Source organism: Macaca mulatta, chromosome 4 (genome assembly GCF_049350105.2).
Source record: "Macaca mulatta isolate MMU2019108-1 chromosome 4, T2T-MMU8v2.0, whole genome shotgun sequence".
NCBI classification, from domain to species: domain Eukaryota; kingdom Metazoa; phylum Chordata; class Mammalia; order Primates; family Cercopithecidae; genus Macaca; species Macaca mulatta.
In genome coordinates this window covers 105,283,057-105,296,249 of record NC_133409.1, presented here as the reverse complement: position 1 = coordinate 105,296,249, position 13,193 = coordinate 105,283,057, and the positions used below count along the sequence as shown (strand labels likewise).

At 35.0% G+C, this 13,193-nt stretch overlaps 1 long non-coding RNA gene across 1 annotated transcript in view; it reads right to left on the bottom strand.

Annotated features, from left to right (window-relative positions):
• Positions 1 to 4,077: 4,077 nt before the first annotated feature.
• The window catches only part of LOC144340731 (uncharacterized), a 53,625-nt gene continuing 44,509 nt past the window's right edge, over positions 4,078 to 13,193 (bottom strand). The window contains exon 3 of the long non-coding RNA XR_013417021.1: positions 4,078 to 12,772. This is a non-coding gene — a long non-coding RNA (uncharacterized LOC144340731). The remainder of the gene's footprint in view (positions 12,773 to 13,193) is intronic.

Genomic DNA, 13,193 nt, shown 5'->3' with positions numbered 1-13,193 from the left:
CAAACATGTGAGGAGAATACTGAGTAAAAATGGAGGCAGAGATTGTATTCTTCTACAAGCCAAGGAATGCCAAGCCTTGCTGGCAACCACCAGAGGCTAGGAGAGATCCTCCCCAAGAACCTTCAGAGAGACCTGAAGCTGCTGATACTTTGATTTCAGATTTGTGACCTCCAGAACCAGGAAAACAAATTTCTGTTATTTTAAGGCAAGTGTGTGGTACTTCATTATAGCAGCCCATGGAAACTAATACAAACCTCGTTTGTAAAATGATTAATACCAACCCATTCAAAAGAGCTAATATGAAGATTAAATGAAACAATATATTATATATAAAGTACTTTGTCTTGTCTGTCCAGAAAAAGTGCTCAATAAATGTTACTATGTTTTTAAAATTTGATTTTCAAACACCTCATCTCCGTGATGGTCTTGGACCTTTTTCTTTCCTTTTCTTTTCCTTTCCTTTCCTTTTTATTTTTATTTTTATTTTTTTTGATGCGGCGTCTCGCTCTGTTGCCCAGGCTGGAGTGCAGTGGCGTAATCTCGGCTCACTACAACCTCTGCCTCCCGGGTTCAAGTGATTCTTCTCCTGCCTCAGCCTCCTGAGTAGCTGGAATTACAGGCATACATCACCATGTCTGGCGAATTTTTGTATTTTTAGTAGAGACTGAGTTTCACCACATAGGTCGAGCTGGTCTGGAACTCTTGACCTCAGGTGATCCGCTCGCCTCGGCCTCCCAAAGTACTGGGATTAAAGGCGTGAGCCACTGTGCCTGGGCGGATGGTTTTCTTTATAGTGCAGAAACGTACACAAATACACAACACACACCCATCCAAATATCTGCATATATACGTCATACATATTCACATGCAACTTACTCTAATTGCCCTTCATTCACACCTTGCTCAATACTCTCCACATGATTTCAGCATCTCAGCTATGCACCCACTGAAGCTTTCCATAGTTTTTGAAACTATATATCTGAGAACTTCTCAATTTCAAATCAGATTTCATGAAATGGAATATTGATATTTTTCCTTCAAATAAAAGAAAAAACACTTTTTTATAATAAAGCTACAGAAGTAGTAAGTTCTGGTAGAGGAAAAAGGTTTCATCTATAGTTAGTGCCCTCTTGGCTCTTTTTATTACTCGGAGAAGTCTTGTCACAGACTTTTTTTTCAGAATAAAAAAAGATAAACCTTGAAGTGAGGAGCGGAGTACTATGAGAAAAGTTAATTTTAATTTTCTATGTCCCAACATATTGAAGTTCCTGTGAATCTAAAATACCTCAAAGTGTGCTTTGAAATAAATTCTAACATGAATAAAGAAAATGAATGGACATTTGGATTGAATTATGTTATTTTTAGAAAGTGGCTTTTTTCTTCCTGTTATTTCACTGTGGATTTTAGTGGGCAAAACATGAAGAAAACCCTGTGTGCTGTCACAGAACATAAGTACTTCTTCACGTCCCACCTCTTCAAAGATATTTTGATACTTTGAAGATAATTCTAGGTTTAGTATATAAATAAAGAGTAAAGTCCTAAGCTGGGCAATAGCATCTTAGTTTGAAGACAGATGAACTCTAGACTGAAATCAAATAGGAAAATAACTAGAAAAATTGTCATTTTCGTTATGTATTTTCTATCAAGAGCATAATTTTTTTCTTTTCTTCAAGGGCTCAATATCATCATGTAATTACATAGTATGGGCATGTACTATAGCTCAATCTACAGAGTAATATTGCTTTATACAATGACATTAGTCTAGAAAAAAATGACTCCATTTAAATAATCAGATCAACCAATATTCACAAAGAATCTTTAGAAGAACAGGAGAATCAAACACTCTTTACTTGTAAATATATGACTCTTGGAAATTAATTAATTAATTTACTCATGTAGTTATCAAAAACATATTTATTGCATGTTCACAATAGAACCTGTACTAGGTGCAGGAATATAGGTGGGGAGAGAGGCAATATATAAAAGAAGTAAGTAAAATATAAAATGTGTTAGATGGTGATCAGTGATTTGGAGGAAAATAAATTTGAGAAGGTGGGTGGGGATTCTAGGAGTATGTTGCAATTTTTGAAAGGACGGTCAGAGAAGGTCTTACTGAGAGATGTCAATTGAGTTACCACCTGAAAGAGGGGAGGATGTGTTCACATGGAGTTGTTGTTAAGGAATTTGAATTTCTAAATATGAGTTACAGAAGAGAAGCCTGGATTGGAGATAATGCACATAAATATATTTAGAGAAACTTCTTAGAGTGTCCTGTGTTGTTAAGCGTTTTGTATTTATTTGCAGAAGATACTGATACTCTAGACTAGCAATATAATTCCAGTTTATTCTGAAGGTTTTTCTTTACCAACGTATAGTTGTTGAAGAACTGGTTATAACAATTTAGCCAAAGGCTTCAATCACAGGCCATTTAGATATATTAGGGTAAGTATGACCTCAGATAGCAAGTGTATAATTGTGTTGTGGCTTCAGGTGTAGTCTACACTTCGTAGTCCTGGCAACTTTGTGATGTGTCCTGGTTCACTCAAAATGACAGGAATCTTAAGCAAGGCACTGTGTTACAATTGCTCCTTAGGGACTCCACCTGCAAAATAAAAGGACTAGACTAAATGTTTTTCACAAAGTCACTTTTGGTTCTAATATCCCATGAATATATAATATTTGCTTTGATTGCTTTGTGAAGTGTTTTAAATTGTTAGCACATTGCCTAATTCAGCAGATTTCTCACGAAGAATTTTCTTTGCTTTTGTTAGGAATGGATCTTCTTTATATACTTTGGTTATAGGGCTTTCTCTCATTGAGAGAACAGTAACTTACAAATTTAAGTCTGGACTCAGCAAAAAATAATGCTATATTGGATGACCTCAGAATATTTTATAGAGTGCTTATGAAATTTTCTATGTTGTTCCCCATGATGTTTAAACCAGAATTAATGCAGACCTAACCTATTTTTAGATCATAGACATTCATTAAATTTAGAAAGATTTTATGATTTTAGGGCCTTGGAGGTAAGTATTATCTTCTGGTTCATTCTAGTTGTTATTATTGTTAAAGTAGTCACCACTTTGTCAACTTTTGAAATTCATAAGGCAGACTATAATCTTTCTGCTTTGTATGTTTCTACTTCTTATCATCACTTTGCAAGTGTATTTCCATCATTTGAAAGTAAAGATGTACACTCTCTGAGCTTTAAAAGTATAGGATTTTTTTGTTAGTTATCTCTGGTTATTGCTTTTCTTTGATATGCTATCAATAAATCAACTGAATGATGATATTCTTCTCTTTCTAACAAGTAGTGCATAACACTGGTTGAATCAGGAGAAGCAACGTTTAGGAAAACATGTGTCCCAAGTAGTATTGTGGTGGCCAGTCACATGCTTTAAATCCTCCCAGGAAGTTTATATTCCAGGAATTATTGAGAACAAGAAAACCATGTCTCTTAAAACACTAATGAAGTCAGGAAGCTCTTTTAACAGGTTGGCGAATGATAAGCGCTTAATAAATACTAGCTGAATTTATTATTGAATGGAATTAATAGCGTACTTTGTATACTTTTATCCACTCTTAATAAAAATGTCAGGACAAACTCTTTTTTACATTAGATGTATTCCTTGTCACTCTATTGAATACATTTGGGTAGAATGTATTCTACCAATTTTAATTGGTATTATTATTTAATTGGGATTACCAATTAAAATTGGTGATTTTAATTTACTTGAAACTTTGTATTCACATAACAATTGTGGTGGTGGCCACAGATATTTTTCATCCAGAATGAATTCCTGAGATGTAGAATAAATCAAGTGACCTTCCATTTTACTCAAAGCCTGGCAAACTAAGATGAAGAGGTATAGAGACTTCAGGCTTAAATGCTACAAACCTATCTTCTTGGACTTTGCAACCAAAATAGACTTGAAACAATAAAAATGGAAACAGTATAGAATTGCTGTATTGTATTATAAACTCAAGCAGAAATGGGAGGAGAAAACCTTACAGAGAGAATACACTGACGTGCATATACGATGACCTAACAACAATGATGATTACAATAATCAGAAGTAGTATTTGCTGTTTATTAACTGCCAGGCACTATATAAAGCATTTTCAGAGATTATTTCACTTAATCCTCACAACAAACATTGGAAGGTACTATTGTTATCCTCTTCAAAGAAGGTTTAGAGAAAACTTTATTATATCTAAAAACTTTTCTTATGGTTACATAGCTAGGAAGTAGTAAAGCTGGATTCAGGAACCTATGCAGATATCCACTGTAGATTTGTGACATAAAGAAGAGTTCTAAAAAACTAAAAATCAAGAATATAATTAATTATATGAATGAACCCATTTATTAGAGGAAACAACAGAATTGATAGTGTTAAAAAATTTGAATCACTGATGTGGAGGACCCCTTGAAACTATTACTGTTAAACAAAAAGGTGAAGTATAAAGGGACATGCTGATGCAGAGGTCAGATAATGGAGATCCAGCCTAAGAATTACATATGCTTCTGAATAAGTCACAGTTGAGACAGAGGATGAAGAAAGATATTTGAGGTGGAATTTTTGTAAGGGTAAAAAGACCTAGAAATACAAATCAAAAGGACCAGTTAAATTCCAAAAAAAAAAAAAGAAAAAAAGAAAAAAATCAATGAAAATAGACTTTATCTCATCCTGTAACATTTTGGATTTACAAAGTTTATTTTGTTTTATATTTTACAAAAGGCTTTTACAAGCATCTTGGTATAAAACTCAGGCTGATGTCAAACTTCACCACCCTGACACTAAATATCAGGAAACTATGAAGTAATCTCTACAGAGTCATCTATGAGTGAAGACAAGAGAGAAATATCATTTTCCCATAGGTTCAAAAAAATGTAAAAACTATACCCTCTTTAAAAATTACTTGAAGATATACACTAACTCATCAATACAGGATTTTAAGATAAATGAACTCATTGAGTGAACATTAAGCATTTTCTCCCCTCTATACATCTATTTGAATAAAATAAATCACAATGCTGGAAATAATACATGTGAAAATATGTTCACCATAGCATTATATGTTACAGTCAAAAATTGAAAATAACCAAATATTTCCTATTAAAATAGCATGAGATATTATTCAGTCATTAGATGATGTTGGAAAACACTTTTTCAGTTTTCATGGTGTGTGATCTCAATTATGTATGGACAAATGCATTGAGCAATAATTGAATTAGTTAATTTTAATTATATCTGGGGTGGAGAATATTTGTCTGATTTCTAACTTTTTATTTTTCACATATAAGACAATACATGACAATGAAAAAATAGAAGAAAGGAGTAGGGATTGGTACTCTCAAAATTAGTTTGGGATTTATTTATAAAAAGAAAACTCAGATTTTTATATACTGACCACGATTGACATTGCACTGAAACTTTTTCAAACAAGCTGCAAAAGTATAAGTAATATAAATCTTTCACAGGCCATAGGTCACATGTCTCAGAGGTCTTTGGAGCAAAGTTAGCTTTGGCTACCAAGCTTGGAAGAAAATGTTCTTCTTTTGAAATATTTGCTGTATTCTTCCCTCTATGCTTCTTTTTTTTTCCTTCAAACTGAATTGGAACTTTCGCTGTAGTTTCCTTCAACCTTGCAATTTCTTCAAACCGTTTGGAGACTAGCATCTCAAATAACAGTGAGATTCCCAATAGTTAACTTCATAGTAACTTTCTCAAAGGTAAAATGTGCTTTCATCCAAAGTCATTGGGATTGCTCCACTTTCAGCACAAATCTTTCCTTTCAGTGATGTTTATATAACATAAAAATTTGCTGTTTTATGCAGAAATATTTTTTCAAATGGACCAGTTTGTATTCCTTTTTCTAAACTACTTATGCAAAAAATATATCATTTGAATGAAGTAAGCCAATGTATCTGCTCTTCCCAGAAATATTGCAAAGGATTTGTTGAAATGATGCACTGTCATTCCAATCCTACTTCACATCCTAAAGGTTCATAAAAGGTAATGACTGGGTGGAGGTCAGCTGCAGAGGAAACCAGACACTGCTTAGCCTTTATGTTGGTCTATAGGGCCTTGAAGACATATGTGACGAAACAGAGCAAATTCTGCAACAACAAAAACCTCAGTATTTTCTGAATATCTTAAAATAATTTCTCAGTTTCTATTATTTCAGTGAGCTCTTTATATTTCTTCCCTAATAATACTTTTTGCCATGAATAGGTTTTTCTCCTTTTTATGTCTTAAGTGTCTGGTTTTGTACTTTGCTGGTAAATGTCACATTTCACTTCTGTCGTATTCCTCTTGACTTCACATCTTCTTTCTTTTCCTCTCTAACCCAGCAATCCTATGTACTAGCAGCTAACAAAAACACTGAAATAGTGACTTGATGCTCTTAATAAAGTCGGCCAAACTATCCCAAGGCAATTAATTTACGATACTGTGTAATTTGTTTACACTTACACCATGTTAAAACAAAAACAAAAAGCAAAACTGAAGCCACATGTGAAGGTCTCTTTGAGGGATTAGGGGCATTTATTTTTAAATATTTGCTTTATTGTCCATGAAAGTAATAAATTGATATCTGTTTTCTCTGGAGTTTTTTCAGACCAAAATATCAATATTACTACCAGTTGTAAAAGTCCTGTGATTTGTATAACACTAAGACTTGAAGTTGATATTGAAGTAATTTGCTTTTTTAAGGCAGAATAGTATAGGGGCTAAATTCATTGACTCAGGACCCAAATTACTTAGGTGTTAATCTGTCTCCCTTTCACTGCTTTCTAGGCGTGTGAACCTGATCCAGTTATTTACGATTCTGTGCCTGTTTGCTTGGTTATACAATGAAGATAACAATAGTTTCCACATGATGGTTAATTAATGTAAGGCACTTAGAAGGTTGCCTGGTACATGGTAAGTTACATGTGTCCAATACATAATTATTATTAAAATTAGGATTTTCTTAGAATGCTCTAGGAATTAAAAGTGAATTAATTAATTAAATGAAATTAATAAAATCTACAGAAGAGTTGTTACTATTTTTTTTTCTTTTTTAGACAGGGTCTCGCTCTGTTACCCAAGCTGGAGCGCAGTGGCATGATCTCAGCTCAATGTAACCTCTGTCTCCTGGTTTCAAGCGATTCTTGTGCCTCAGCCTCCTGAGTAGCTGGAATTACAGGTGCATGCCACTACACCCAGCTAATTTTTGTATTTTTAGTAAAGACGGGGTTTTGTCATGTTGAACAGGCTGGTCTTGAACTCCTGACCTCAAGTGATCCACCTACCTTGGATTGCCAAAGTGCTTGGATTACACCCGTGAGCCCCCTACAAAAGAGTTGTTGAGAGTAATACTACTCAAACTTTATGTTGAGAATTAAGTAAAATGTAATACTACAATCATAACAGCTCACACTTTATTGTGTACTAACTAGTTACGGCTTTAAAAAATTTTCTTCTTAAAAAGCGTTTTGATTTTTTTTTACATTGCAGTGATTGATGCACACCCTTCAAATATACAACTTCTAACATGATTGATGCACACCCTTCAAATATACAACTTCTAACAGGCAGAATTAGAGGAGGCGGTGTCATGAACAATGGTTTAATAATATGCAGGCACTGTACCCGTGTATCTAACTATACTGAAATTTGTTGACACTGCAAGTCAGCTACATTTAGGGCAACTCTGGGGGCAGCTAGATAGTCATCCTGATGAGAACAACTGGTTGTTCTAGAGCAAGTTTGTCCAACCCGTGGCCCACGGGCCATGTGCGGCCCAGGACTGCTTTGAATGCAGCCCAATGCAAACTCCTAAACTTTCTTAAAACATTATGATATTTTGTTGAATTTTTTTTTTCTCATCAGCTATGGTTAGTGTTAGTGTATTTTATGTGTGGCCCAAGACAATCCTTCTTCCAATGTGGCCGAGGGAAGCCAAAAGATTGGACATCCCTCTTCTAGAGTATAAATAGGATGTTTAGGTTATGCCTTTGGTCAGTTACTGGTACAAGAAAAGAGTATATATAGCCTGTATCTAACTACAGTAGGTATTCAAGCTTATTATCCTGTCACAAGTCTGTAAAGATGAAGAAGGGATCATCTGAGAGTCAAACGGTCAAAATGGCCAGAATGCAACTGTGCTGTTGCACTGTGTAAAATCGGGTCAACTGTCCTGCAGGTCCTTGGGTGTCTATAATATGAGACAATTCTAATAACAATTCTATAGATTTAGTTCATCTTACAATTATTTATCCTCATCTTATATGCAGATATATAGAATGCCTTACCTAGTGGATTACTCTTGATAAAAATGGGATTAAAATTTTAAGCCTTCTACTCCTAATTTGTATTTACCTAATATTTTTTACACTTTTTGATGTTTTTCCTTTAATGATCACACTACACCTTAGTTGGAAGTACTTGGAAACTTTAGTAAATATGTGTGTTTTGTTACTGAAGCCTTTTTTGGAAAGATTAGATATTATAATTATTTTGTCTTGTTTGGAATAGAGTCTATTTCATCTGCAAGATCTAGCAAAGGAGGAAGAGAATTGAGAGAAAAAGAGAAAATTAGAGGGGAATGGAGGTGGATCTTAAAGAAAATATAGCAGGAAATTTCTCTTGTCAGTGGTTCCTTCTTTGTTCATTCAACCAACATGAGAAAAAAAAAAAAAAAAACCTATTCAAGAGATGAGTTGTAAACCCTATGGACTGTCCTCAAGGTGGCTGTCACACGTTGAATAACTTGTGATAAATGTTACTGTGGCATCTAACACATTGTCAGAAATGAGTCTTGTTGGCTGGGTGCGGTGGCTCATGCCTGTAATCCCAGCAGTTTAGGAGGCTAAGGTGGGCGGATCACCTGAGGCCAAGAGTTCCAGACCAGCCTGACCAACATGGTGAAACCCCTGTCTCTACTAAAAATGCACGACATTAGCCAGGCGTGGTGGTGGACGCCTGTTAATCCCAGCTACTCAGGAGGCTGAGGCAGGAGAATTACTTGAACCCAGGAGGCAGAGGTTGCAGTGAGTGGAGATCATGCCACTTGCATTCCAGCCTGGGTGACAGAGCAAGACTCTGTCTCAAAAAAAGAAAAAAAAAAAAAAAAGAGATCAGTCTTGTTAAATATAAAGATAGAGTTATTGATTTAATCCAGAGAGGAGTTTTTCAGACTTGAACTTTATGAAATCCACGAAAGAGGTTGTTGGGAGTGATGATATCCAAACTTTACATTGAGAATTATATAAAATTTAATACTGTAATCATAATAGACAATACTTTATTGTGTGCTACTTGCCCCTTATTGTGTGCTAACAACAATTCTGTAAATTTATTTCATCTTATAGTTACTTAAATAGAAACACAGGAAAGAGAGGAGCTTACCTGGGGTCAGGTAGCCAGTCAGTGGCCTCAGGGTAGTAGGTCTTCCTAACCATGATATCTAAAGCATGTCTCAACTGGAACCCTCCCTCTCTGGAACTTGGCATTGTTCTGTATCCTTCATTTAAAACTCGTTTGTTGATTTATTTACTTATTTACTTTTGTCTCCATGATACTATTTTGTAAGTCACACAAGAGCAGAACAGTGCTTAGTACCTAATAGGTTCTCAGTAAAATGTTATTAAGTGAAGGAACATTTAATAATCCTCTATATAATCCTCAAAGTAATCCTGGGTTGTGTCCATTGTGATTGTTAATTGATGTGTCAATTTGGCTGGACTAAGAGAGGCCCAGATAGCCAGTTAAACATTATTTCTGGGTGTATCTATGAGGGCACATCTGGAAGAGATTAGCATTTGAATTAGTAGACTGGGTAAAGAAGATGCCCTTGCCTAAACAGCTGGACATCATCCAATCCACTGAGGGCCTGAAAAGAACAAAAAGCAGAGAAAGGGCAAATTGTCCCTTTTTTCAAGCTATAATATTCATCTTCTCCTGCCTTTGGACATTGGACCTCTTGGTTCTTGGGCCTTCTGACTCCAGAACTTACACCAGTGTTGCTCTCTCTCCCTTTCTGGCTTAACTGATTGAAGAATTTCTTGGCTTCCATAATCCATAAACCAATTCTCCTATTGTTTCTGTTTCTCGAGAACCCTGACTAATACACCCGTGATTTTAGTATTATTTTCTTTCAAATGGGGAAAAGGAAACCGATGAGAGAAAAGAGGAGACCCAAGGACCTAGTATAAACTTTGAATTCAAAGCTAGATTTATTTTTCCTGAAAGCCCATTTGCTTTCCTCCATTTATGCCAATAATCTCTCCCAGGAAACATCCTTGGAACTATGCTAGTAAAATATAGTAATAACAATTGAGGAAGATGAAACCAAAAGTTTGAGCATCAATTAAAACATGTAAAGAACTGGAAGTAACTGATATATTTTTGAAAAGTGTCATTTTTTGTCTGGGTATTAGATCAGTCTTGTTCCTTTGTACTGCCAAACCAGTGATTGACACCATCCTGTGATTTATGCCTCTCAGCTGTGCCTCTGAGACACCAATCATAGAAAAACCACAAAACACACATTTCTCATGCACACATGTTGTGACCAGTTATTTGAATCAAATGACAGATTTATATTTAATGGATTGTTCCTTATACATTTCATACAGTTTCCCTGATATAGAATAAAAGATGAAAAGTATCGGATATATTTTTGGTTACCTTTTCTTTAAACTTTAACTTCTTGACCTTTATTTTCTAGAAGAAATAATTATCTAATATAGTAAAGTGGCAATTTTCTCCCACCCCCGCCACAAAAATGGGACTTTTGGCAGTGTCTGGAGACATTTTTGGTTGTCAAAACTAAAGGACATGCTACTGGCATCTAGTGGGTAGAGGCCAGGGATGCTGCTAAACATCCTGCAATACACAGGACAGCCCATCCAACAAAGAATTATCTGTCTCAAATGTCAATAGTGCTGAGATTGAGAAACCTTGATATATTACAGTGATTCTGAATCCATCTTCTATTTTGTCACCTTCTCAACTTTCATGTATAGAAATTTGGAAGTTCTTTTTATTAGTACATTAGAAAGTAAAGCATAAAATGAGTCTGGATTCTGATTTTGCTCTTGCTGTTTACTTTCTTCCTGTTTCTTGCCTGATTTTGGAGATAGAATTCAATCCTATGTAACTTCAATTTCTGTATTTAGAACCCAGATTATTTTTCAAGTTTTTGCTATGATTGCTAAATTACATTTAAAAACCCTTACATTAATTTATATCTTGCTGAGAAAGAATTAGACAAAGTGGATGGAAAGAGTTATTATATGGAAATGCCTATTTAACATTCAATGAATAACTCTTTGCTTAGTGAAAACTTAATTTGATACATTTATAGCATTGAGGAAGTATGGATGTTATTTATTTACCTGAAGCTTTTTTTGAAGTAATATTCAAGCTGTATTAAAATATGGAACATTTAGTGTGATTCTGTAGTCTCTTTTAAATGGCATTCGGAGATTAAAAATAAAACACATGAATAAACAACCTAATTAAAAATGGGCAAAAGATGGGAACAGAAACCTCACCAAAGAATACATAGGGATGTCAAACAATCATTTGCAAAGATACTCAACATCATATGCCTAAAGGGATTGCAAATGAAAACAATAAGATACAACTACACATTTATTAGAATGACCAAAATTCAAAACACCAACAACATCAAATGCTGGTGAGGACGTAGAACAGGAACCCTCATTCATTACTGGTGGAAATGCAAAATGGTGTGATCACTTGGAAGACAGTGCAGCAGTTCCTTATAAAACAAAACATACCCTTATGATATGATCCAGCAACAATACTCCATGATATTTATCCAAATAAGTCAAACATCTATGTCTACATATTAACTAGTACATGAATGTTTATAGCAACTTTATTCATAAGTACCAAAACCTGGAAGCATCCAACATGTTCTTTGGTAAGTGAATGGATGAATAAACTATGGTACATTCAGACAATAGAAGATTATACAGAGCTAATAAGAAATGAGCTATCAGGCTAGAGAAAGATGTGATAGAATCTTAAATGTGTATTACTAAGTGAAAGAAGCCAATATGAGAAGGCTGCATGCCATATGGTTCAAACTATATGACATTCAGGAATAAGCATATGGTCAACGGAGACAGTAAAAAGATCAGTGTTTTTCAGAGGTTAGGGAGAGGGAGGAATGAATAGGTAGAGCACAGAAGATTGTTTGGACAGTGAGCTGCCCTGTAGAATATTCTAATGGCAGATGTATATCATTATGCAGTTGACCCTTGAACAACATGGATTTGAAATGGACAGATCCACTTATATAGGAATTATTTTTTCAATAAGTATATTGAAAATACTTTTCAGTTTTGTGACAATGTGAAAAAAACTCACAGGGGAACTGTGTGACCTAAAAATAAAACAATTAAGAAAACGTTATTTTATGAATGTATAAAATATATATGTAGATACCAGTTTATCATTTAAAATCATTAAATATACACAAATATATTATAAAAAGTTAACATTTATCAAAAAATATGCATACAAACACTTACAGACCACACATGGTGCCATTCTCAGTTAAGAGATAACAGAATTAAAGATGCAGTATTAAATTATAACTGCATAAAATTAACTGTAATAATTTTGTACTTGTGACACTCATCTTGCATGGCCTCCATGATCTCCTCATACTCCTCAATGTTCAGCAGCTTCTCAGGCAGCACCATATTCACAAGGCACAGGACCTTTGTTGGGTGGCCGCCCATCTGCACCTGAAAGCACATCAGGCATGGCACTTAAAAAAATTGTTTAATGAGCAAATTCATCTAAAAAAATATGAAACTGCCACAGACAGTGAGAGAGGGATGGGGCCATGAGGCTGAAAATGGGTCAGGGGAAGACCACAGAGGAAAGAATCAACTACATTAAGTAACCATGGAGAAGATCAGAGAGGACCAGGGGCAAGAGAAATGGAACCATGATCCTGGTAAGGATAAGAACAAGGCACTGAGGGCCAGACAACAAAATTCCAAATAGTTTGACCATAAAATATAAACATACTGTGTTTCTAGTGTGCAGAAGGAGTGGAGAAAGGGGATATAAAGGAGAAGGAGAGGCTGTTTTAGAATATATGGGGGTCCTATTCTGTCCTGCTGTGTACTCTATCCCTATTTCAACCCTTTCCTTCTGTGC